This window comes from Vombatus ursinus, unplaced genomic scaffold (assembly GCF_900497805.2).
Source record: "Vombatus ursinus unplaced genomic scaffold, bare-nosed wombat genome assembly UNPS02014812.1, whole genome shotgun sequence".
NCBI classification, from domain to species: Eukaryota; Metazoa; Chordata; class Mammalia; order Diprotodontia; family Vombatidae; genus Vombatus; species Vombatus ursinus.
Window position 1 is genome coordinate 80,319,321 of NW_020954590.1, and position 24,162 is coordinate 80,343,482.

The 24,162-nt window shown below is 35.9% G+C and overlaps 1 protein-coding gene across 1 annotated transcript in view; it reads right to left on the minus strand.

Annotated features, from left to right (window-relative positions):
* The window catches only part of LOC114053716 (thymocyte selection-associated high mobility group box protein TOX), a 371,079-nt gene that overhangs the window by 206,811 nt on the left and 140,106 nt on the right, over nt 1–24,162 (minus strand). The window lies entirely within an intron of this gene.

The following is a 24,162-nucleotide window of genomic DNA, read 5'->3' on the forward strand; positions in this document are numbered from 1 at the left end:
ATAGATAGATAGATAGATAGATAGATAGATAGATAGATAGATAGATAGATAGATAGAGGGCACAGGGTGAGTTGAACATGAAAGGGTCATATCTGTAGAATTAAAATTAAGGGGCAAGAGAGGATTATACTAAGAGAAGGAGAAAGGGAAAGGTAGAATGGGGTAAATTATCTCACAAAAAAAAAAACCCAGAAAAGAAAAGACTCTTACAGCGGAGGGGAAACAGGGGAAGGTGAGAGGGAATGAGTGAATCTTATTCTCATAGGATTTGACTTAAGGAGGGAATAACATACACACTCAATTGGGTATGGAAATCTGTCTTACCCTACAGGAAAATAGGAGGGGAAGGGGACAAGAGAGTAGGGGGATGATAGAGAGGAGGGAAGATTGGGAAAGGGGGTAATCAGAAGCAAATATTTCTGAGGAGGGACAGGGTCAAAAGAAAGAATAGAATAAATGGGGGGGCGGGATAGGATTAAGGGAAATAGAGTTAGTTTTTCACAGCATGTCTGCTATGGAAGTGTTTTGCATAACTGCACATGTGTAGCTTGCCTTTTCAATGAGGGTGGGTGGGGAGGGAGGAAGGGAGAAACTTTGGAACCCAAAGTTTTAAAAACACATATTTAAAAAAAATGTTTTTGCATGCAACTGGGAAATAAGAAATACAGGAAATGGGGTACAGAAATCTATCCTGCCCTACAGAAAAATAGAAGGGGAAGGGGGGGAGAGATAGCAGGGAAAGCAGACTAGGGGAAGGGGTATTCAGAATGCATGTCATCTTGGGGTGGGGGAGGGGTGAGATGGGGTGAAAATTTGGAACTCAAAATCTTATGGAAGTAAACATTGAAAACTAAAAATAAAAATTAAAAACAAAAAAACACAGAAAATCCCATATGGGATCGCAAAGAGTCAGACATGACTAAAACTATTGAACAACAAAAAGTACAATTCACATCATGACTTGACTTTAATGCAAAGTAGCACTGTATCACATAATCACTGAATTCACGTATTAAACTATGGTATGTATGCAAACACATGGATTGACACCCCCCATACAGACATACACTCCCAAATAGCAGTGTGTTGAGCCGTTCACTGCTTATAAGTTGTTAAAGCTCTGATGTGGTATTACAATAAAGCAATATGGTTGTATGCTTAAAATTACAGTACTATGATAAAACTACTCTTATCATAACATTTTTATTAAGTAAAGTGGTTCTTATTCCTTTTCAGCATTAATTTTTTCCACAGAATCACAATATCTTTTTGTATTTTACTCAACTGTATCATAATTTCTGGTTTAGTTCAGCTATCACATAACCTAGCCAGATACTTTAGCTATTTTATTAATCAGTTAAAGTGCTTTATTATATGGACATCCAAGAAATTATGTAATCTCCAGTGGTCCATATGGTATTATTTTACCTTTCTGTATAAAATATTATATTATTAATCTATCTGTTCTTCCATTTAATAAGCTTTCTATAAAAATCCCCAGTATACCATTACTTTAGCCATTAAAAAAATGAATATTAATATGAAAAGAAGAGGCCTCAGGATTTTTTTCCCTTGCAAATACCCCTTAAGTAGTTCTGTAATGCTGAATTGAACGTACACAGTTTTGTCTTTATATCTAATGATATTTCTTGTGAATTATCCTTCAAGGTTACTACCAGTAGAAACATGAAACAGATAGGTTAAATATAGAAATAAAAAGAAATTGCAAATTAAACATATGTCATATTATACTGCCCAGGATAAATTATTATTTTTTATTAAGCAAAAGTTTTACTTTCATTTTTAGCTGGATCATTCATATCAATGGGGCAGGGTGGGGTTCCTAAAGCAGGGTCCACTTTCCCATTAATATAACTCAAAGAAACAATGCCAACTTAGGATATACCATCTTACAGATGATTGTCTCTATCTGCCATCTCATATGCACACTTTAAATATTCTTCAACATTAAAACTGTGTGATAAGATGCAAGCAATAATCTTATATGTAGTTAAGTACATTTGAGCTCACGTTTCAAAGCTGTATACCTCAATTGTGTACATTTTTCCAACCAAAGTATTGATAGGAAATGTTTTCTATTCTTTTTTAAACATTTTATTTGCCCATTGTTTGCATGTTAGACTGTGAGTTCCTTGAGAGCATGGACTGTTTCTGCCTTTCTTTCAATGCATGCAGTACAATGCTTGGCATATAGTGGGCACCTAATAAATACTAAGTGATTGACTGATCAATATATGCTAAACTCAGTCACTGATTTTATGGCATAGAAATCTACTACTCTCTGTCTTCACTGTGGAGAATATGGTAAAATCTGTATTCCTGGGATCATACCTTGGTACTAGACAAAGAAGAGACTTTTTGTGTTGTGTCAGGTATCCTAACGCCCTTGGTGTTTTCCCCTAGTCTCCAAATGAAGGATGAGGACCTTACTTTTGCTAAGCAAAGCAGACTGAGATAGCTTTAATCCAAAAGAGCAAATAATCAAAAATTCATTTATACAGCATTTGACTTTGGAATACCCTATATGACTTTATGCAGGATGTCTTCCTTCCAAGTCACATTTAGATGAGGCTAATATTAGTATTTATTTACATTCTTTGAGGATACCAGGGTTGAGAAAGACAGCCAACAACTCAGGAATGTGCAAAGGGTAAGAGAGAAATGAGTCTGGGATGTCAAATTGGTTTCAAATAATCCATAACGTGGATAATCCCCATGCTGAAGAAGAAGTTCAAATTGACAAGAGAAATGTATAGCCATGGACATGATTATATATAGCGGAAGCAAAAGTCTATTAAATTCTGTAAGATGTTCAAGAAAAATCTAAATGAAGGAGTGTAGTCTGGAAAGCAGAAGGACTGTGTCCTTTTTCTGGCCTTGAAGAGGGTATTTAACACTCAGTATAATCACCAAGTCCACATTTTTAAAACTGGGAGAATACTTTGTGTGACAATTTTAATTGAGGGAAATCCAAAAATACTTATAGGTTCTTATATTCTTGGAAGAATGAAATCATGTCTTTTGCCAGGGTGGGGGGGCACAGAACTATAGAATTTCAGAAGCGACTTCAGAGGCTACTTAGCCTGTCCCATACCTAAAATTGCCTCCATGACATACCAAAGTAGCCCTTCAATTATTTCTTAAAGACCTTCAATCAGAGGGAACCAACCCTATTTTTTCCAGAAGCATCTCATTCAATTATATTAATAATAAGGAATGTTCCTTATATAAAGCCTAAGTATTAAAAAAATTTTATTATTATTTAAATATTATCCCTGAAACATGGATAAGGCATATTTTTATGATAGATTTTTATCCAAACTCAACTCAATTTAATTCAGCATTTATTGAACATACACCAAATCAGGAGCCAAAGCTTATTGATTAAACCTCTATGAAATCTCTTTCATCTATCTCTTGTGCTTCAATCACATGACTACTCCCCTAGTCAAGACCCTAACGACCTCTGTCCTGCTGCAGTATCCTCTTACTTGGTTTCCCTGTAGCCAGTCTCTCTCCTCTCTAATTCATCCACCACTAATGCACAGGTCAGACCAAATCACTTCCCTGCTCTAGAAGCTCAGCTGTTTCTTCTTGTCTCTAACATGGAATAGAAGCTCACCTGGCAGTTACACCCCTTCACAATTTTGCTCCTGTCTTTTGAGACTGACTTGATTTTATCCTATTTGTCCAACTCTACCACACATAGATACACCAACACAGGCTATACACAACATCCCAATTCCCACTTTTGTTCCTTTGAACAGGCTGTCCCCTAGATCTACAACGCACTGCCTCCTTACTTGTGCCTTTAGAATCCCGAATTTCCATCAAGGCTAAACTCAATTGCCATTTCCTTCAAGAATTCTTTCGGGCTCCTCCCATTTTTAGTGTCTTCTCCCCAAGAAAAGTACTTTGCATACATTGATTTTTCTGAGTAAATGTTTCCCTTTAGTAGAACATAATCCCCCTAAAGTCAAGGTTTTTTATTACTAGCACATAGCATAGTGCCTCACATATGTTGTTCAGTTGTTTCAGTTGTATCTGACTCTGTGACTACATTTGGGGTTTTCTTGGCAAACAGACTAGAGTAGTTTGCCATTTCCTTCTCCAGCTCATTTTGCAGATGAGGAAACTGAGGCAAACAGGATTAAGTGACTTACCCAGGGTCACACAGCTAGTCAGTGTCTGAGGCCAGATTTGAACTCAGGAAAATGAGTCTTCCTGACTTCAGGCCTGGTACTCTATCCACTGTGCCCATTCCAAATTCCCTTTGACCTAAGGCCACCTCTGTCTTGCCTCTTAAAACCAAATATTCTCTCACTTACACTGGTAACAACTACTGTACTTAGACATATGGCATGAATCTCTTTCTCTCTTTAGTCTTGCCTCTCTTGTTTCCATCATTTCAAGTGCAGAAAAGTAAACGACAACACAACTTAGCCCTCCCTGCTTAATAGTTCAACCTAATTCAAAGTTCAGAAAATTTAAAATAGCTTTAAATAGTTCAGGGTGTGAAAAACCACGGCAGCTAGAAGCTAGAGTTATTAGAACATGGGTTTTCTACGATCAGCCCATCACTAAGGAGCCTTTCTTCTCTTCTCTGGTACCCTACTCCCATACACAAAGAACAATTTGAATTATGGATCTGATTTCCTTTTTTACTGTTAAACACAGCACGTTGGAAATGTACATCTTGGGCCTTGGAGGAATACAAAGTAAGAACAATGCTGTCATGTATTATACCAGGGCAGGTAATTCAGTGTCTTAGACAGGATTAGCCAACAGATTTATCAAGCAGCCTCCGATGAAAGCAGAGTTCAAGCCCAGGCTCATCAATAATACATAAATAAACTGAACAATTAGGGACAAAGTGGCTATCTTGTCAGACACCTTATTAACCGATAAATGATACACTCTGGGCCTGGAGTAGAGAAAAGAAAGATGTGTTATGATAGAGAAAGGGGAATTAGAAAAAGGAGCAAGGAAGCCCTAACACTTTCTTACGTCTCTGTGGTCCTTGATATTCATCCCTAACATTCCCTCTGGGTAAAGGCCTAAGAACTGTTGCTTACCATGCACATTACATGGGATGAAATTTCTAGGCACAATGGGGGTGAATGAAGAATAAACTGGAAATCTTTCATATGAATCTCATTCTTTTTGTTAAGTTAAATACACAGGTGACATCTATATATTTATTGAAGTCTGGAAAGAAGTGATGGGAAAAGGAGTGAACTGCTCATCTTAATTATTAATAGAATCATAGACTTCTGGAGCTGGAAGGGAAATTCAGAGATCTTCTCAGGGATAGTTTACTCATCAGTGACAAAATTCAGAGGATCATTTGACTTGGAGCTGGAAGGGACCTTAAAGTATAATGCCCGTATTTTACCAAGGAGAAAATGAGTCTTCCAGAGCTTAAGTGACTCACCCCAGGCAATCAAGTAATCAATCAATTAAAATTTATTAAGGGCCTACTACATTCCAAGTACTGAATTAAGAACTGAGAATGCAAAAAAAAAAAAAAAGCAGCAACAATCTTTGACCAAAAGAGAGAGGAACAGAGACAGAGAGTGTGTGAGACAGAGACAGAGAATACAGGTATATATTTGTTGTTCAGTCATTTTTAATCATGTTCAACTCATCATGACCCCATTTGGGGTTTTCTTAGCAAAGATACTGGAGTGGTTTGCCATTTCCTTCTTCAATTCATTTTAGAAATGAGGAAACTGAGGCAAACAGGGTCAAGTGATTTGCCCAGGGTCACACAGTAAGTATCTGAGGTCTGATTTGAATTCAGTCAGATGAGTCTTCCTGACTTTAGGGCCAGTGCTCTATCCACTGTCCACAGGTGCATATATATATGTAATAGACACACACCGATATATGTGTGTATGTATGTGTATACCTTTATACATAGGTATAGATGGGTAAGTGCATGTGTGTCAGGCAAAAATACATATATGTTGTAAGCTCCTGGAAAAAAGATTGAGTGGTCACAGCCCTGGGGCATACTTGGGGGATCTTTGGAATGAAGGATAAATTAGTCAAGGCCCAGGAGGTAGAGGCCTGGAAAAAGAAAACATTCAAGGTGAAGAGGCCTGGATGAAGTTGATGCATTAAATGAAGGTGCTTTAGGACCTTTGAAGAAATTAGATAAGAGAAATAGAGAAATGAAGGACTAGAGTAAGGGTAAAAAGTAACCATTGGAAGTGGTAGTGTTGAGTTCTAAAGGAAGACAAGGCCATGTAATCTGTCCAGTTTGATCACTGAAATTGAAATGTGAGCTCTTTGACAGTAGGGGCTGTCTTTTGTTTCCTTTGTATTGTCAGCACTTAGCATAGTGCCTGGCACACAGTAGGCGCTTAATAAATGTTTACTGACCAACTGAGCCAACCAGCTTCTTCAGCGGTATTTCTTCAGCATGTTGGACATGGTCAAATAATAGAAATGGTGGAACAGAAACTCGTTTTCCCTGTCTCCTTGTCAAGTTCTTTTTCCCCTAACAGAGAAATTTCTGTTGCTCCCTATTTCCTTAAGGATAAAACAAAAATATCTTTGTTTGGCATTTAAAAGCCCTCTATAAGATGACTCTAACCTATCTTTCCAGAGAAATTACACATTACTACCATCTTGTCTATTTGTTCATTATACATGAAATTCCTTCTCCCAACCCCATGCCCTTGCACAGATTGTCCCTCAGGCACGAAACTCTCTTCCTCTTTACCTTCTCACCTGTTCCACAGCTAGGTGAAGCAATTGATAGAGCACTGGACCTAGCGTCAGGAGAAATGGAATTCAAATCCAGCCTCAGACACTTACTATCTGTGTGACACTGAGCAAGTCACTTAACCTCTGCTTGCCTCATTTTCCTACTCTGTAAAATGGGGATCATTATAGCACCTACCTATCTTACTCTACCATGCCAGTCATTTCTATGATTTGCTGAAGAAATACCACTAAAGTTGAGAGTCGATAGGGGGCTGGCCTCAAGCATGTGTTCTAATCCCCACCTCCTATTCGCTTAACCTCTCAGTGCTCTAAGCAACTCTGTAAGACAGAAGTTCTTAAAATGGGGTCTGTGAACTTTAAACCCCTCCAACTAATTTAATATAATTGGTTTCTTTTGTAATCCTATGTATTTTTATTTTACGTATTTATAAACAGGTGACATAAGGATTAAGTAGGAGAGCCAAGTCTTCCAACTTTGAAGTAAAAAATCTTTCCACCATGATTTCAAATTCAGCATTCTATCTACTAGGCCAAGAAAGGAAAAGGTGGTTTGAATTTTAAAAGGCAAGCTAACTGTCAACCGCAGCATAGCAAAAGGAACATAACTCTGGGAAACTCAATAGAATAATCTAATTTGCCAAAGAGTCAGATGCTATTCAAGAAGCATGACTTGCTATGGTGTAGTAGAAAGATTTTGGACTTCAAAGTTGGAAGACTTGGTTCTTCTATTTAATCCCTATGTGACCTTAAGGGATTCTCTGGGCCTTAGTTTCCTAAATCTCTTCATTATCTCTTATAAAGTTGACTTCCATTTGTTGAGCCAGACTCTCTGGTGCCTTTGCTGCTTTTATCTACATCATGTCATGAGACTAAGTGTATTCCTACCCAAACTAAGGTAACTGGAATCTGGGGGTATGTACTCTTGAGTGGTCTGTTCAATAATTATGATGGATTTTGGTTCACATTATCATCTTTCTTTTGTTAATTTTTCTCCTTAATTTTCCCTGGAACTCTACCACTTTTTAAAAATGCTCCACAAGCTTGCTATTTATTAGTTAAATACTCACACTGTCTACACTGGCATCCACAACCCTAGGTATAGTAGAGGTAATAATGCCAAATATGGAGACAGGCATCTTGTTCCCAGATTGTTCTTATTCCTTTGTTTTTCTTCAGTTGTTAGTTACAACTAAATATATTTCCAGCCATGAGGCAGTGAAGAGTTACTTGTTTCTTTCAGATAGCTTGTCAATGTTCTAATTAGAGGCAACTGGTATAATGGGGAGGATACTAGATTTGGAGTCAGAGGACATAGGCTCAACTGCTTCTTACACTTTTATTTGGACAAGTCATAGGCTCCCTGGGCCTCAGGTGGCTTAGCCTTTATGGTTCCTTCTGGCTCTAAATCTAAGACCCCCTTCCTGTCCAGTTTTAATGCTTTAACCCTATTATTACCCTAAATGAAGTAATTAGTGAATTGAGAGGTTGTGGATCATTAATCAACAATCAATCCACAAGCACTTATTAAGAGCTCAGCTAAATGCTAAGGATAACAAGTCAAAAACATCATTAAGTAAAAAGGGGTAGAGTTCAGTAGATAACAAAGAAAAGAATGAACAGATAATACAATGGACCAAGTACGATAAGTCTTACAGTAGATACAGAGATTTCTGGCTTAAGGATTTAATCCTAGATGCAGAAAAATTCCCTGTTTCCATTATCAGCCCAGATCACTCACATCACCATTATGACTTTAAGAAGAACATAATGAATGAGAGAAGTCGTGAGACCTGAAGGAAATCACTTCATTCTTTTGTGTTCAGCCAGCTGCTTCATATATAAAGTGGAGATAATCATATTGATCTACCACTCAGGGGAGTGGGATCAATTAATTAATAGAAAACATTTAGAAAATATAAACTGCTATGTGCATACTAAGTATATGCGTACATTCATTGTAAATGCCAATTTCACATTAAGGCAAACCATCCAAGGGGATTTAGACAAAATTCTCTTTTTCTTTGAGAGGAGGACTAGGGTACAGGTTATAATGTCTCATTCAATACTTTCTATGGCATACTTTGTCAAAAGCTTCATTTTTAGGACCCTTGTTTCCATATTCTAAGATGGTACCAGTTAAATATCTGATTTAGTAATTGTTTCTCCTTCTTTCCTAACACAGAATCATATACTACTTCCCTCAATTCCCAGCAGGTTATTCAAACATTAATGATTCATTAGATTTAGTATTTCTAAAGAAATGAACCGTTTCCCCTATTAGTTGTATTTAAGCATGTGTTAGCCTTTACTATAAAAGTATGTTTTACATCGTGCAGAATTTGTCTACTCCTATTTAATTCAATAGTCTGTAAAGCACAGTGTCCATTGAACAGAAAGAGGGGAAACCATGACTTCACCTTTCATCAAATTCCCATACCAGTTTTTCTGTTTCCTAAAGCATTATGGAATAGTTGCCATAAGGGAAATACTGTAAGCTGCAGATATTCAGACAATGATCTTTCTTCATATTCACTGGTGGACAATCTTCAATACTGATCCATTTCCTATGTTACTTGTCAGTAGGTCTTATGATCAAACATTGTTGCATTGATAACCTCTTCATGATAAATAAATCCTCCAAATACTGTCAATTCCTCTCTCTGCTCCTCCTTATTTCATTTTTAGATTACCAATAGGCAAATTAGGCATGTGCCCAATGGCCCCCAAAGTTAGCATGTGCCAATGGGCCAACAGGATTAACTGAAGCATACTGTTCATTACCAAATTGGCTTCTGCCTATTGAAGCCCTATATCAGGATACAAATTTCAGCTCACTTGTTTACATGTTGGCCCTGCTGCCAACTACCATTCTTCTGTAACAGTCTTGGACCCTTGCCTATAGGCAAAGTACACTCCTGGTAATCAGGGCACTTGGGTCATAGCCTCTGTTCTTCCCCCTGCAATCATTTACTCTAGGTCATAAGCCTTGGACTCAATACTATTCACTGGATAGCTCTCCCTGATCTTCTACCTTAACCTGGTAAGCTTTTGGTGGGATAGCCAAGGTTGTTACAATTATGATGTGAAGCTATTCTGCATTATTTTTTAAATGCATTATTATGGAAATTTTATATTTCATTTAACAATTTTGTCAACTTTGTAAAAATTTACTTTTTAAATATTTTGTATTTATTAAAATTATTTATTAAAATTTATTGTTGTTAAAAATGTTTCTGGTTTTATTTATAACATCTTGATTTTTTGAGTAGTTTTAAAAAATTGTGTTAGAAATAATGACTAAAAATAGATCACTATTAGAGTTTTATTTCTGTATTTCAGTCTTAAAATATAAAGTCTAAAACTTCTTATAAAGAACAAAGCAGAACAATAGTATTATTTTCCATTAAGAAGGCATTATAGTAGTATAATAAAGTTTTTTCCTAATATGCTAACAATAAATCTTTTGTTCACTTATTTAATATAACAAACAAGGAAATTATCCCAAAGTTTTGGTGTCTAGGGCATCAGGAAATCTTTCTCTTTCTTTATTACTGTCAATTTCATCAATGAAGTGTTTTGCACATATTGCTTAATAAATACTTTTTTTGTTCACTCATTCAAATCAGGTTAAATATCAGATTTTCCCTAAATATTTTGAGTGCAATTAAATGCCTGATTTTTTCTGCTTTTGTGAGTCATAGACAATGATCTTTATGCTATGTTTTTGTTGCTGTATATAATGTGCAAGAAGGACAACATGATGTAGTGCTTGTGAGTCTGCTTTGGGAGTCAGGAAGACCTGATTTCAGGGCCTGCCTCTAACACATATGGTGGTGTGACCATAACAAATGACTTAACCTTCCAGTATCCTAAACAATTCCATAAGACTCTTAAGTCACAGATGAGTTAACCTGTGACCAGCAGAAGAAGTTTCCCCCATAGGAATTCCCTATAAAGCATAGATTGCCCCCTTCCCACAATAGGTATATATATGTATGTATAAGCACCTACATGTGCATATACATATAAAGATAGATATAATACTTTCTTCATTAAAGTTCAAATGCTACTAACTCATAACTATAAGGTCATGCATCTTATGTATCACATTTTATAGGCATACTTGAAAAATATCAAATAAGCATAATCAAAGAATATTCATCTGTTTATAAGCATTAACCATTATTTAATATTCAATTATTTATATATCATAGGCAGCTAGGTGGTGCAGAAGTTAGAGTGAATGCACTATGTTGAACTGAATACTAACTCAGATATTTACTAGCTATGTGATCCTGTGAAAGTCCCTTTGCCTCCCTGGGCTTCAGTTTTACCATGTTAAATGGGGATAATAATAGTGCCCACCTCAAAGAGTTGTTGTGGGGATCAAAGGAGATAACATATGTAGAGTATTTTGTAAACCTTAGAAGCACTCTATAAATGATGGCAATTTTTATTAATTTGATAATATAAATATTGGTGGTACTAGCACATGGTTTAAAATTATGAAACCCAAACTCTTGTACTCATTGAATCTAAAAGGAATTGTTCACTAAGAATTCAGTATAAAGGACATTAAACACTAGCCCTGAAACCAGAAACTAGTAAATCACATATCTTCAAACATTATGGAAGTCCCATTTTTTCAGAATAAAGTCACAGTGCTGTTTAAGAAAACAGATGTGTGTGTGTATAAACAGAGAAATAAATAAGAGGATCATAAAAATGGAAAATTAAAACAAGACCAAGGGAGGCAAAATGTGGCCAAGTTACAATAAACCTGGTCATTTAGACTTCAGAATTTGCATTTGACTGCAAATGTTTTGGTTAACTTGAAAAATGTGTTTCCAAGCAATCAACAGCCTGGTGAAAAATAAGTAAGAATCTGTTCCTTTAAAAAAAATGTTTCAAAGAAATATATTACTGAATCAGTTCAGATTTAGGAAAAAAAACTCATGAATCTCTTTCTCTTTTTTTGAGAGCTTTTATCTTTAACAAGGAATTAATCTTTGAAAAGCTTCCCTGAACAGTTTTACATTACACACACTTGTGGGGAAAGAGTATCTTAAGGCCTTAAGGAGGGTTAATGCACTTTCAGACTGTAATCAATGAAAACAGCGTGATTTACAGAATCTCCACTCTTTGTCAAATATAACCAGTGTATCGTCACCTAAGATCTCTAGGTTGGCAGGAGCTTACTGCATGATGGAGGTGCTGGAGTCCTGGTTACACTAGTTGCACCTGGCAGGTCTTGCTGTGTGTGTGCAATGATAAAATGAAAAGTCTCAGGACAACCTTGGGCTATCTGTCTCTGCTGCACAAGCTACTGGCTGTGACTTTGTAGCTTATGTAAAAATAGTTGTTTTCTGAAATGAAATGAAAGCGAGATGAAGTGTGACAGGCATATACTGAAGCCCTAAAAGAGATGAGAACATTAAGTAAGATTTGCAAGACTGAAAGTATCTGATAGATGAGTTGTTGAATAGTTAAAAGACAGCCAAGGCAAGAACCATATCTTCTTCTTTTACTCTTGATCATATATTGGAAAAAAAACAAAAACAAAAACAAAAATACAACCAAGCAATGCTTTTTTTTTTTTAATGTAAATGATACTCAAACTCAAAATGTCTAAAACAAAACTATCTTTCCCACCAAACCATCCCAGCTTTCAAAATTCCCTACTGTTGTTAAGGGCACATCACCTTACCAATTACTAGGCTTGTATAATCTTAACATTGTTCTTAACTCTTCACTCACACTTAATCTATAAACATTTATTAAGCACCCACTATGTGTCAGGCACTGTGCTAAGTGCTGGGGATACAAAAGGAGGCAAAAGACAGTCCCTGCCCTCAAAGAGCTTATGATCTAATGGAGAGGTTAGCCTCACAAATCCAATCCATTGCCAAATCTTGCCATTTCTACCTCATAACATTGCTCAGTTACATCCCCTTCTCTCATACAGCCACAATCTTAGTTTAGGCTCTCATAACTTCTCACCTGGACTACTGAAATAATTCAGTCTTCTAATTCAGAGGCAGGAAACCTGTGGCCTCAGGCCACATGAGGCCTTCTAGGTCCTAGGGTGTGGCCTTTTGACTGAGTCCAAGTTTTACAGAACAAATCCTTTTAAGGGGCTTTGTTCTGTGAAGTTTGGATTCAGTCAAAGGGCTGCACTTGAGGACCTAGCGGGAGGGCCACATGTGGGCTCAAGGACACAGGTTCCTCACCCATGTGTGTTTTAATTGGTTTCCCTTCCTCATCTCTTCTTACCCTAAGCTATCCTCTACATAGCAACCAAGGTAATTTTTCTAAAGTATAGGTCTAACCAAATCTCTGTACGCCTACCTCCTTCCAGCTCCAGGAGCTCCCTGCTACCTCCAGGATCAAGTAAAAAGTTCTCTGGCATTTCAAGCTCTTCATAACCTGGCCCTTTTTACTTTTCCAGTCTTCTTACATTTTACTCCCCTTCACACAATCTACAATCTAGTTACAGTGATCTGCTTGCCATTCCTCAAACTGGACACCCCATATCCCATCTCTATACCTTGCGGAACCAGCTCTCCCCCATGCCAAGAATGTTTTGGCCTCTTATCCATCTCTCTTAGTTTCCTGAGCTTCCTACAAGACTTAACTCAAATTCTATCTTTTGAAGGAGGCTTTTCCTCTCTGGCCTCCTTCCCCTATGACTTCTGAATTACTTTCATCTACTCTATACATATCTTGTATGTACCTAATTATTTAGATGCTCTCTCCCCCATTAGAATGTATACACGTGGACGACAGGGACTATAGTGGTTTTCCGCCCTTTCCATAACTATGGAAAGCACTTTGAAAATATTATAGCACTATTGTGTCAATTATTATTGTTTTAGGAAATCAGAACTTTGTGGTAAAATGATCTTTTAGAACTAAGAAAATGATTTAAATAGTAACTACAATTTTGGATACTTTTATGTGGTTACAAATAACATTTTCCACCAAATCCCAGTTCTCTAATTTTTCTCCAATTCTTCTTCTATTCCTAAAAATATAATGACTTGACGAAAATGTGAGAAAGATATATTCCTCTTTCTTTGAGGGACTGCTAAAATATGAATCCAGAAATTACAGTACCAGCTCTTAGCTTTTCTCATGCATCATCACCACCACCACTATCCATATTTACTGAGTACCTGATAAGTTATATTTGTAAAATGTTATCAGAAGTACAGCTTCTGAAGAGACTGTGTTTATATCTTCAACCCCTATAAGATTTTCTTCTGTCATTTGGCAAAAAGCTACTAAAGTATTTCCTTCAGTCAACAATCAGCATTTATTAATGACTTAGTACGAGCCAGGCACTATGATAGGATCAAAAGGCATACAAAGGCAAAAATGAAACAGCTTGCCCTCAAGAAGCAGGCTAGAAGGGGAAAATCTTAATATATTCTAGAGGGAACATAACATGTAATCATATTAGTAAATACAGAATATATATAAAGCAAAAAAAAGTATATTTTTGAGGGAATGGGATTTGCTTATTTTATAAGGATAAATCTTTCTGATAAAATTGTCTGAAGGCCCCTCATTTTTACCTACAGCAATGCTAAAGAAATATAAAAGCACAGGCCCATAAACCCTGCTATCAGGTGAGGCTGAAGCAGGTGGGTCACTTTTGTTAGGAGGTTCTGGGCTGCAGTAGACCCTAAAGCACTTTGGGAATCCACACTGTCTGGCACAAATATGGTAAATTTGCTGGAGACTGAGGAGAGGCAAATTGGCCTAGGTCAGAAAAATGGAGCAACTTAAAACTTCCTTGTCAATCACTATTAGATCAAAATTGGCATCTTCTAAGTACATTTCCAGCCCTGGTGATACAGGGATACCCAGTTTCAAAAACAGATACCACCACCACCACCTCCACCACAACAGACAATCAGACAGACAGACAGACAGACAGACAGACAGACAAGGAACCTAAAAGTTGAACAACCAATGGAAGCAAGTACCCAAAGTGGCAAAATGAGTATCTATCAGATACTCTTCATGCTATTGAACTTCCCTAGTTAAAAAGAGTATTGCTTATTATTTATGTCAAATAATGGTTTTAAATAAATTACATGTATGCTGTTTTTCTTAATCACCCAACCCCTGTTATATTTCAGTCTGGGAGACCACAGCTAAAACAATAAAGCTGGACAGCCATTGATACAACAGTGACCATAATTGAACCCCACTCAGAAAAATAAATAGGATTCTTTTATGAGTAAAAAAAAATATGATGACATCTGAGAGGCATCAGATGTATCTCCTCATATGCTGGTCATCTTTTCTATCATGAAAAACACACTTTAGCATTCTGGAGCTCAGTGACTGATGTAGTTGCCTGAATGAATCCTCACCAACAGGTAAAATATCATTTCTATTACTGAGTGCCATTTCCAAACTGAGGTGACTCACTCCATAATGAGATAGAGTAAGAAGCAGTTGTTTTTAGTGAGGTTTTTCCTGGGGCTGAGAGTCATTTTAATTTTCTTGTCCCAGATGCCACATTTCATCTAGTTGGTATTCCTCCATTACTGGTCCTGTTGTTCCCTTTCTCAATAAATATGGAAATCTATTCCTAGTCCAGTTTGAACATTGTAATTTTTATAGCAGTTTTACTCTTTTTGACAAGACTACTTTAACCTCTTCCTTTTAGTTTCTATAAAATATGAAGAAATGCACTCTTTTTACATCAGCAGTGTATATTTTAGTTTTCAAATTGTCTATGTGCCTTAATTAGTCTTTTCAAATTCCTTGAAATCAGACATGTCAAAGTGGACTTGACCAACGCCCTAGAGAGTCCCTGCCCAAATGGGATTGTAACTCAGATTTCAAATCAGGCATCTTTCACATGGTCCCATTTTCAGACCATTAAAGGCCTAAGCTCAGGAACTTCTAGTCCTGATCTGAGATTACCCACAGCCATTTCCCCTCTTCTAAACTTTCATATCATTTTAATAGAAAGGGTTTGCATCACCGATCTACTTCACTGTACTGACGCTTTCCCCATTGAATTATGTGTCTAACTTTAAGAAAACCTGACATAAAGAAAATATGAATTAAAAAAACCCCTATTATAGATCAATTTTTTGTTTAAACCAAAAAACTGCAATTTTTTTCTAAAAATAAAATAACATTTCAGTGTTTTTATATGGTTGAGGAATGAGGCATGCTAGAAAATGGGGTTATCTGAGAATACTTAGATATAATGAGTCTGCTGGGGGAGGACAATGTAAAGATACCAATATTTCATTCCATAATGGAAGATTCCATATCTCTACTGCTGAATATCTCATCTGCAGATTTTTATAAAAACAGCATGTTTACCAATCAGAGATCTTCAATGTAAGAATCAGAAATAGGGTTGACTGCACAATCAATACCTGTTGGAAAAGATATTATTAAAAATACTCAGTTGAGGTTGTCTTTAATGGCCTCAGCTTGGCAAATTATACCCAGAGGGAAAAAAATCTCTCCCTCAAATGTCCACAGGTATAAAGTGGAATGCTTCAGGAGTAGGTGAGACATGGCAGATATCTTAAATATAAAGTTTGATAAATATAACACACCAAGGGTTGTTTTGGAAAAGGACATTGCAGTATCAGTTAAATTTTTTTTTTTTTTTTTTGGCTAAGCAATGGGGTCAAGTGACTTGCCCGGGGTCACACAGCTAGTAAATGTAAAGTGGCCGAAGTTGGATTTGAACTCTCCTGACTACAGGGCTGGTCCTCTATCCACTACACCATCTAGCTGTCCCTTAGACAATTAAATCCTTAATGTGACTGATGATCAACAAATACATCTCATGCTGCCTTTGGTTCTCCTCATTTACAGAATAAACCTTGATTGAAACTTGAAACTTGAAGATGAAAGTGGGATATGACAGATAAATGGTATAAGAATACATGTCTTTGATTGCACATGTATAACCTATATTGGATTACTTGTCATCTTGGGAAGGGGGAGGGGAAAGAGAAAAATTTGGAATTCAAAACCATATGAAAAAAGAATGTTGAAAGTTGTCTTACATGTAATTGGAAAAAATAAAATACTATTAAAATAGTATTAAGAATACATATCTTGTATTCTTAACCTACACACATTTATGTATATGGGTCAGAACATACAGTCTACATTCCTGATTACCCTATTTTATGACTGACTATGAGAAAGACTTTTAAAATGACTTCTGGGCTCTTTTCCTTTTGTCTCATGTTCTGGCCCCAAAGTCTCACAATAAATCCTTTCTGCCCTGATTCTCCTTTCTTTCAGCTTTCAATTTTGACTTCCAAAGTCCAATTCCTTCAAATTCTACTTAAAGATAATAAGTCCCCCTATTGGATTATATATTTATTTCCAGATCACCAACTACTTGGAGAGAAGACAGAAAAAATAAAAGTTAAAAAGTTAAATGAAGGCCAAGAATCGCTAACATTCCAATACTTGGTGATAGAGAAACAAATTCAATTTACAAAATCTATTTGCACAAGATTTGCAGGAAAGCATTAATGATGGAAAAAATCCCCCACATTTATTTTTTTAATTTTATGTTTCAAAAATATCTCAGTAATGAACACAGAGGACAAACCTTCACGGATGTGTAATTTTTGTCCTCACACAAAAACAGCTCAATAAAAACAAACAAACACAAAAGTAGAGCTTTTTCATATTTTGGAGAAAACCTAAGAAAGATTATAACTCTCTATACCAAATACTGAAATACTCCCCAGAGGATGCTAAAGAATGTACATGTTTGAGGAAAACTGGTTAAGCTTTTTGTTGAATCACTGGTGAAGATGACAAAGTTTAGAGTTTTTTAAAGATGATAGTGGGAAATTAAATTTTGTTAAAAAAGGAAAACAGAAAACCTTAAAATTTTGGTCGTTAGCCACATTTTTTTAAACAGCACACAAAAAAACCCTAAAATGTGAAAACTACAAAATGGAATGCTGAATATAATATGTCCAGCTTTGTGAAATTGCTCTAGAGAGTGATGTGGTACGAAGCGGACTTTGTATCTTATGTATGTTAAGATAATGTTTTTCTTTTTAGTGACTTATAGCAATTACCTGGTTCCCTATTTGACTTTAGCCATGTCATTTACCTCTGTAGGCCCCAGTTTTCTCACCTATAAAATTAATGGGTTGAACTGGATGATCTCCAAGGTCCTTCCCAGCTCTAAAATTCTATGATGCAAGAATTTTATTTCTAAAAATTAATTTAACTTAAGTTCAGTTAGTTTCTAATTACTTAAGTGGGTTTTTTTTTAGAACCTTAACCTTTTTCTCAGTGGCATTTAAGTTTGTTGTTTTTGGCACTGCATATGCTATTAAACCTATAGATTCTAATCAGGAAATTATTTGGGTTTTGGGAATTTCTAATACTCAAGACATTATTTTAATGTAAATATCAGACTAGACAAAAATCTGGCATTTTCTATATGGGCAAATGCATGTAACATAACTACATTTTATGTAGCCACATTATTTATTTTTATTTATTTGTATATATAATTTATTATTAAAATTTATGTTATAAATGACAGGGAAGATTGGTAATGACTACAACACAGTTCAATTCATCAAGAAATTTTTAAGTTCCTAGGCACTATACCAGATGACAGGGATACAGAGATGAAAAAGAGTAAGATACTTGCCCTCAAAGAATTTACTTGTAAATGGGCGATGAGACATGTAGACAACTAGCTATGATATAATAATATTAACAGCTAGCATTCATATACACTTTAAAGTTTGTAAAGAACTTCACATATCATTTCATCTGATCTGCACAGGTGCTAATATTATCTTGACTTTGTTGTTGTTGTTCACTTGTTTTGGTTGTGTCTGACTCTTCGTGACCCTATTTGGGGTTTTCTTGGCAAAGATACTAGGGTGGTTTACCAGTTCCTTCTCCAGGTCATTTTACAGATGAGGAAACTGAGGCAAACAGGGGCTGAGAAACATTGTTAAGTGGTTTGTGCAGAGTCCTATACAAGGCGGAGTGTAGTTAAGTATAAAGTAAAAGTACAGATAAAGTACTATAACAAACAACAAGATGGAGAAGATACTTGCAGTAGGGCATGAAAAAGGAAGTTTCCATAGAGGAGGTGGCATCTGAATTGATCTTTTAAGTATTAAGACACAGATGTAAGCACAGATGCAGAGAGGGAGTAAGCAGAGAAAGCAAAGGCCCGATGCAGGAGACCAGAATGAGTGATGTAAAGTGGGTCCAGTTTGAATATACTGTAGAGACATCCACTGGAGTTTGTGTGAGATACGGATGAAAATCAATGGAAGACAGATGATTACTGAATGCCAGTATAAAGAGTTTATTTGGTAGGTAGTCACTATAGACTTTTGATTAGAAGACAGTGACCAGGGAGAACACTAGGAAAGTAATTTGGGCAGAAATGTGAATAAAGGATGAATTCAATTCAACAACAAACATTGAGAAGAGAGTTACCAAAAGGCAAAAGTCTAATTGAGAATGGATTATAATAGTCTAAGTGAGAGGTGAGAAGAGTCTACACTAGAATAGAAAGGAGGAGACAGATTCTGGCAACAAAATTGACAGAACTTGTCAATGGATTGAATTTGTGGGATAAAGGAAGGAAAAAAGTAAAAGACAAACTCTGAGATTTCGACCCCTAGTGACTGAGAGGATGGCAGCACCATGAAACAGAAAAAGTGAAACTAGAAGGAAGGGAAGGGTTTTAAAAATTATACACACACACATAGCTATAGAGATGTATATCTATATCTATAATGCACACACACATACACATACACGTATAATGTACCTATCTATCTATCTAAAATTGAATTTGGGTCAACTTGAATTTAATGAGCTGGTTATCCAACAGGCATTTGAAAGTTATGGGCCTGCAGCTCTGGCTAACTGATCAGTCTAGATAGTTAAACCAGATTGATGTCTATTTCAATTCAATTCAATTCAACAAATATGTCAAAAATACAGAGGCAGGCACAGTGACACCAGGATACGAGGATATAAGAATGAGAGATATGAAACACACCCTACTCTCAAGGAACTTACAACCTAATGAAGGGGAAAGATTTGCACCCAAACAACCATGATGTGAGAGAGCACTAAAATTGCCAAAAAAGTGGTACAAAAAATTTATTATAATAAATTTGAAAAGAGGGGGAATCACCTTGACCTCAACAGATAAAGTCTATTCTAGACATGGAGGACATGTAAGCAAAGACATTGAGCAGGAAATAATGAGCATGGAGAGATGCAAGAGTGATCCAGTTTGACTAGATGAAGAATACATGAAGGGTAGTAATATGAACTAATGCTGGAAAGATGGGTCAGGTGTTTATTCATTGTTTGGTCAACATTGGGAACCCCTTGAAGACTTTCTAGAATAGGAGAGGTGTCATTAAAATGATATAACAGGAGACTACCCAGGAAGAGTAGTAAATGACGAATTGTGAGTGGGATAAACTGGAGACAAGAAAGCTATCGTTATTGGAGTTAGCCAAAAATAGAATAAGCTACCTCCATGGGGTAGTGAATAGTCCCTCCCTGCAGCCTTCAAATGAATGTTGGATAACTACTTTTTTGCGGAATAATATAGAAGGGCTTCTCAGGTACAAACTACATGGTTTCTGATGTTTCTTCCAACTCAAAATTGTGTTAATATGAGTAGAAATGGAAAGATAAGGACCTATGTGAGAGATATGAACAAGTAGAATCAGTGGGTCATAGCAAATGCTTAAATATCATGAGTAAAGGAGAGGGAAGAATCAAAGATGATTCTGAGGTTACAAGTCTGGGAGAAGACTGATGCCACCAACAAAAATAAGTTGTAAGTGACAGAAGCAGGTTTTTGTGGGAAGATGAGTAATTGAGTTATGAACATGAATATTCAGGTGGAGAGATCTAAAAGGCAGTTAGGGATACCTAAGTGCAGCTCAAGAGATAAGTTGGAATGGAGATGTGTATTTTAAAATATTCTGTCTGAAAGTGATAACTTTTAGAATTAAATGTGATCACTAAAGAAGACAGCAAGTCACAAAGAAGAGAGACAATAACAGATCTGGGAAGGGAGGGCAGGGCTAAGGAGCCAACAAAGGAAAAAGAGATGTGAATAATCAGGAGAAAACTGTAGTGTGATTACTTCTAAGTCAGAGGATGAGAAACTATGAAGAATAAGTTGATATCAATGATGTCAAAAGCTGCTGAAAGGTCAAGAAAAAAGAGCAATAAAGAAGACTAAGGAATTCATTGACCTTGGAGTAACAGCTTCAAGGGAGGGTTGGGTATAAATGGCAATTATAAATGGTTAAGAAATGAATGTGTGGTGAAGAAGTAGAGTCAGTTAGTGTGTTCTATTCTTTCTAGAAAGATTGCTATGAAAGTATGGAAAAAAAGAAGGTAACTGATCAGTATGGCTAGCCAAAGTGACTATACCCCTAAACCATGCCTGAAGTATTATAATTGGATTTTTACTTAGAGTTAATTTATTGTATGATTACCAAATTCCTCTTTTTCACTTTTGGTGCAGAAATAATCTATGGTCAAATCTACAAGGCCATGAATTATCTAGACTAGAATCTCCAAATTGGGTCAGTCTTTCTAGAGCTAGACAGATATTTCTAAATCTTTCTAAAATGTCTCATCCCAGAGCTTCTGGGGGTGACTCAAAATTGACTGAATATTTCAATTCAGTCTGATGCTTGTCATAGCTAACACATGTTTTATTTGGCACTGTCTTTATAATCAAAATGTTTGCTTTCAAATGAAAACATTTGTTCCAGTGGCACACTTTTCTTTGAGTGGGTGAAAGTACCAATCCCTGGAGCAAAAATAAATTTCATCCAGTTGCAAAGAATTTCTGTTACTTTCAATGCTGGAATTCCCCAGTGGAAATGTTTACATGAAAAAAAAAATTGAGGTCTTAAGCTATTACATCTGATCAGAAAATATTTTCTTCACAGAAAATGCCAAAAGCATTGAAAATGAAGCTAAGGAAAGGTGAGTGTAGACACAGTTTTAATCCTGCAACCTAAGTACAGAAGAAACTTCTCACTATACAAATTCTACACAGTTCTGAAACATTTTAGGGAAAGATAAGAAATTTCCGTACTGTGACCAGACAAAGTAAAACCTCTTAATAGTATGGCAAGTCAAAACGGGGAAACCAAGAGGCATAGTTGGTAAGTCTAGGAAAACAAACAAACGAGGATAAGAAGAGAATCTATCAAGCAGCTAATTCAGATCCCTGAGAAAGTCATGATATAAAGTTAGAGAATCTGCATGCCTAAAAGGGGTGCATTTTGTAGCAAGATATTTGAAACTAGTGAATCCTTTTTTTTTTTAAGAGACAGCACTTGGTCAATTTCAAGGTGAAATGTTGGAAGCAGTAGTTGTCTGTGAGCACATGGATTTGTTTCCACATTTGTTTCCACTGTCCAACAAAAATGCAGATTGGATCACTTCAGGCAAAATAGAGCTAACAAAGATGATGGAGTGTTTTTCTTCTTCTTCTTTTTTTTTAAGGGGCAAGAGTGAGAGCTCTTAAGCCATAGTCTTAACATGAATCTGGGGGAGTTCTGTAGGAAATTAGATTTATTAACGAGAATGAGTTCCTGGTCTATTCTATCGTAAATGGGAAAAAGGTAACCAGATATTAGCTATGGTGCAGGCTGGAGCTTTCATAATAGACTTATGAGATTCCAAAACACAAATATGGAGATTTTTAAAGTATGATAATACAATAGTATTTTTTATTAGTGTTCTACTAGTATCAAAATCAGAAAAGCAAGATTATGATGAAATTAGGAAATCCTAATAAGGTTTAAATATTAGAAGAAATAGGATTAAAAAGCAATAACTCATGAGTGGCAGTATGTTGTAGTCTGGATAGAGTACCAGCCTGAGAGCTAAGAAGACCTGGGTTCAAGTCCTGCCCCTCATATTTACTGTCTCTAAGACCTTGTTTAAGGCAATTAATCTCTTATTGCTACATGGCAATTCATTACAACTAAAAATTGCAAAGAATTTTTCAAATTGCTTTATTAGAGCAAGTTCCTCAGTCAACTTCCCTCTACTGCTGAAATCACCAGTCCATTCAAAAACAAGTAAAACAAATTAATGTTCATCAATATTAACATTTATAAATATTTGATATTCAATTTATAAATACAATTTCCAGTGATGAACTTTGTTCTCCACCAAAGCAGATCTTTGAAACTTATTGTCTTAGAGTTTCCTGGACCTCTGAGAGGTTGAGTGACTGGCACAAAGGTTTGATCTCATATCATCCTAACCCTGAGATGAGCATGCCATGCTGCCTTTCTGGGAATTCATTTTGAAATAAGAGAAGTACATAGAAGAAGAAAAAATAGATGTAAACATACACACTCTATAGTAGCTAAGGGAGTGGAAAACCCTATGGGGAAAAAATTAAAAAATGCATATTCATTTTTTGTAGATATTAGCTTAGGGGATTATAAAAGAATAAAGCTAAATAAAATTGATTGTTGAAAAGGGAGAAATATTATTAAATATTGAACAAGGTAAGAAAGGAGAACTGGGGGGTATAAACATACTGTTTGAAAATAAACTGAAGGGAAATATTTTAAGGATATAATTCAAATTACAATTCAGAGATTAGGTGAATGTTATTATTTAATTTATATAAGGAATTATCTTTATTATTACCGTTTAACTGTTGTTTAACCCAATGTGTTAGCTCCTGTACATACAACACATGGAACTGAAATTGTCCAACCCATCTAATATCTTTATAGTCATTCAACCCTCAATTAAACAAAGATTTATCTGGGATCAACTGAAAAGATATGAAACTTTGCAACCCAGGTTGCATATTTTCTGACTAAGAATTAACTTCATTACTATTATTTATAATGAATTTTAATCAAACCCAGTAGTGTTGTTACTTAGGAAGGTATTTGCTATAAATCTCAAATGCCTTAATTCTTTGCAATGTCTATATAGACTGAGGATACGAAGGCTACTTTGTTAGTATCATGGCATATTTACTCAACTTACTAATGAAAGTAATACTTTAGGTTCTTTTAAGACTATTGAGGAAATCTAAAGATACCTTTCTACCAGGGACAACTATCCCCTAATCTGACCTCATCCACTATTTGGTATGAAAAGTGAAATATCAAAGTGAAGGAAGGACATGAATTCAAAACTGGCAAGTCAATTTGGAAAGTTAAGGGTGCCCTCTTAAATTATTAGTTTATTTGTTTACTAATTGTCTCTAGAGTCATGAAGCTACTTTCAGAAATGTTATAGTAGTAGACTTAATATTGTACAGGTAATCACAATAGCCTCCACTCTGCTGTATATACCTCGGTGAGCACCATAATCTAGTTA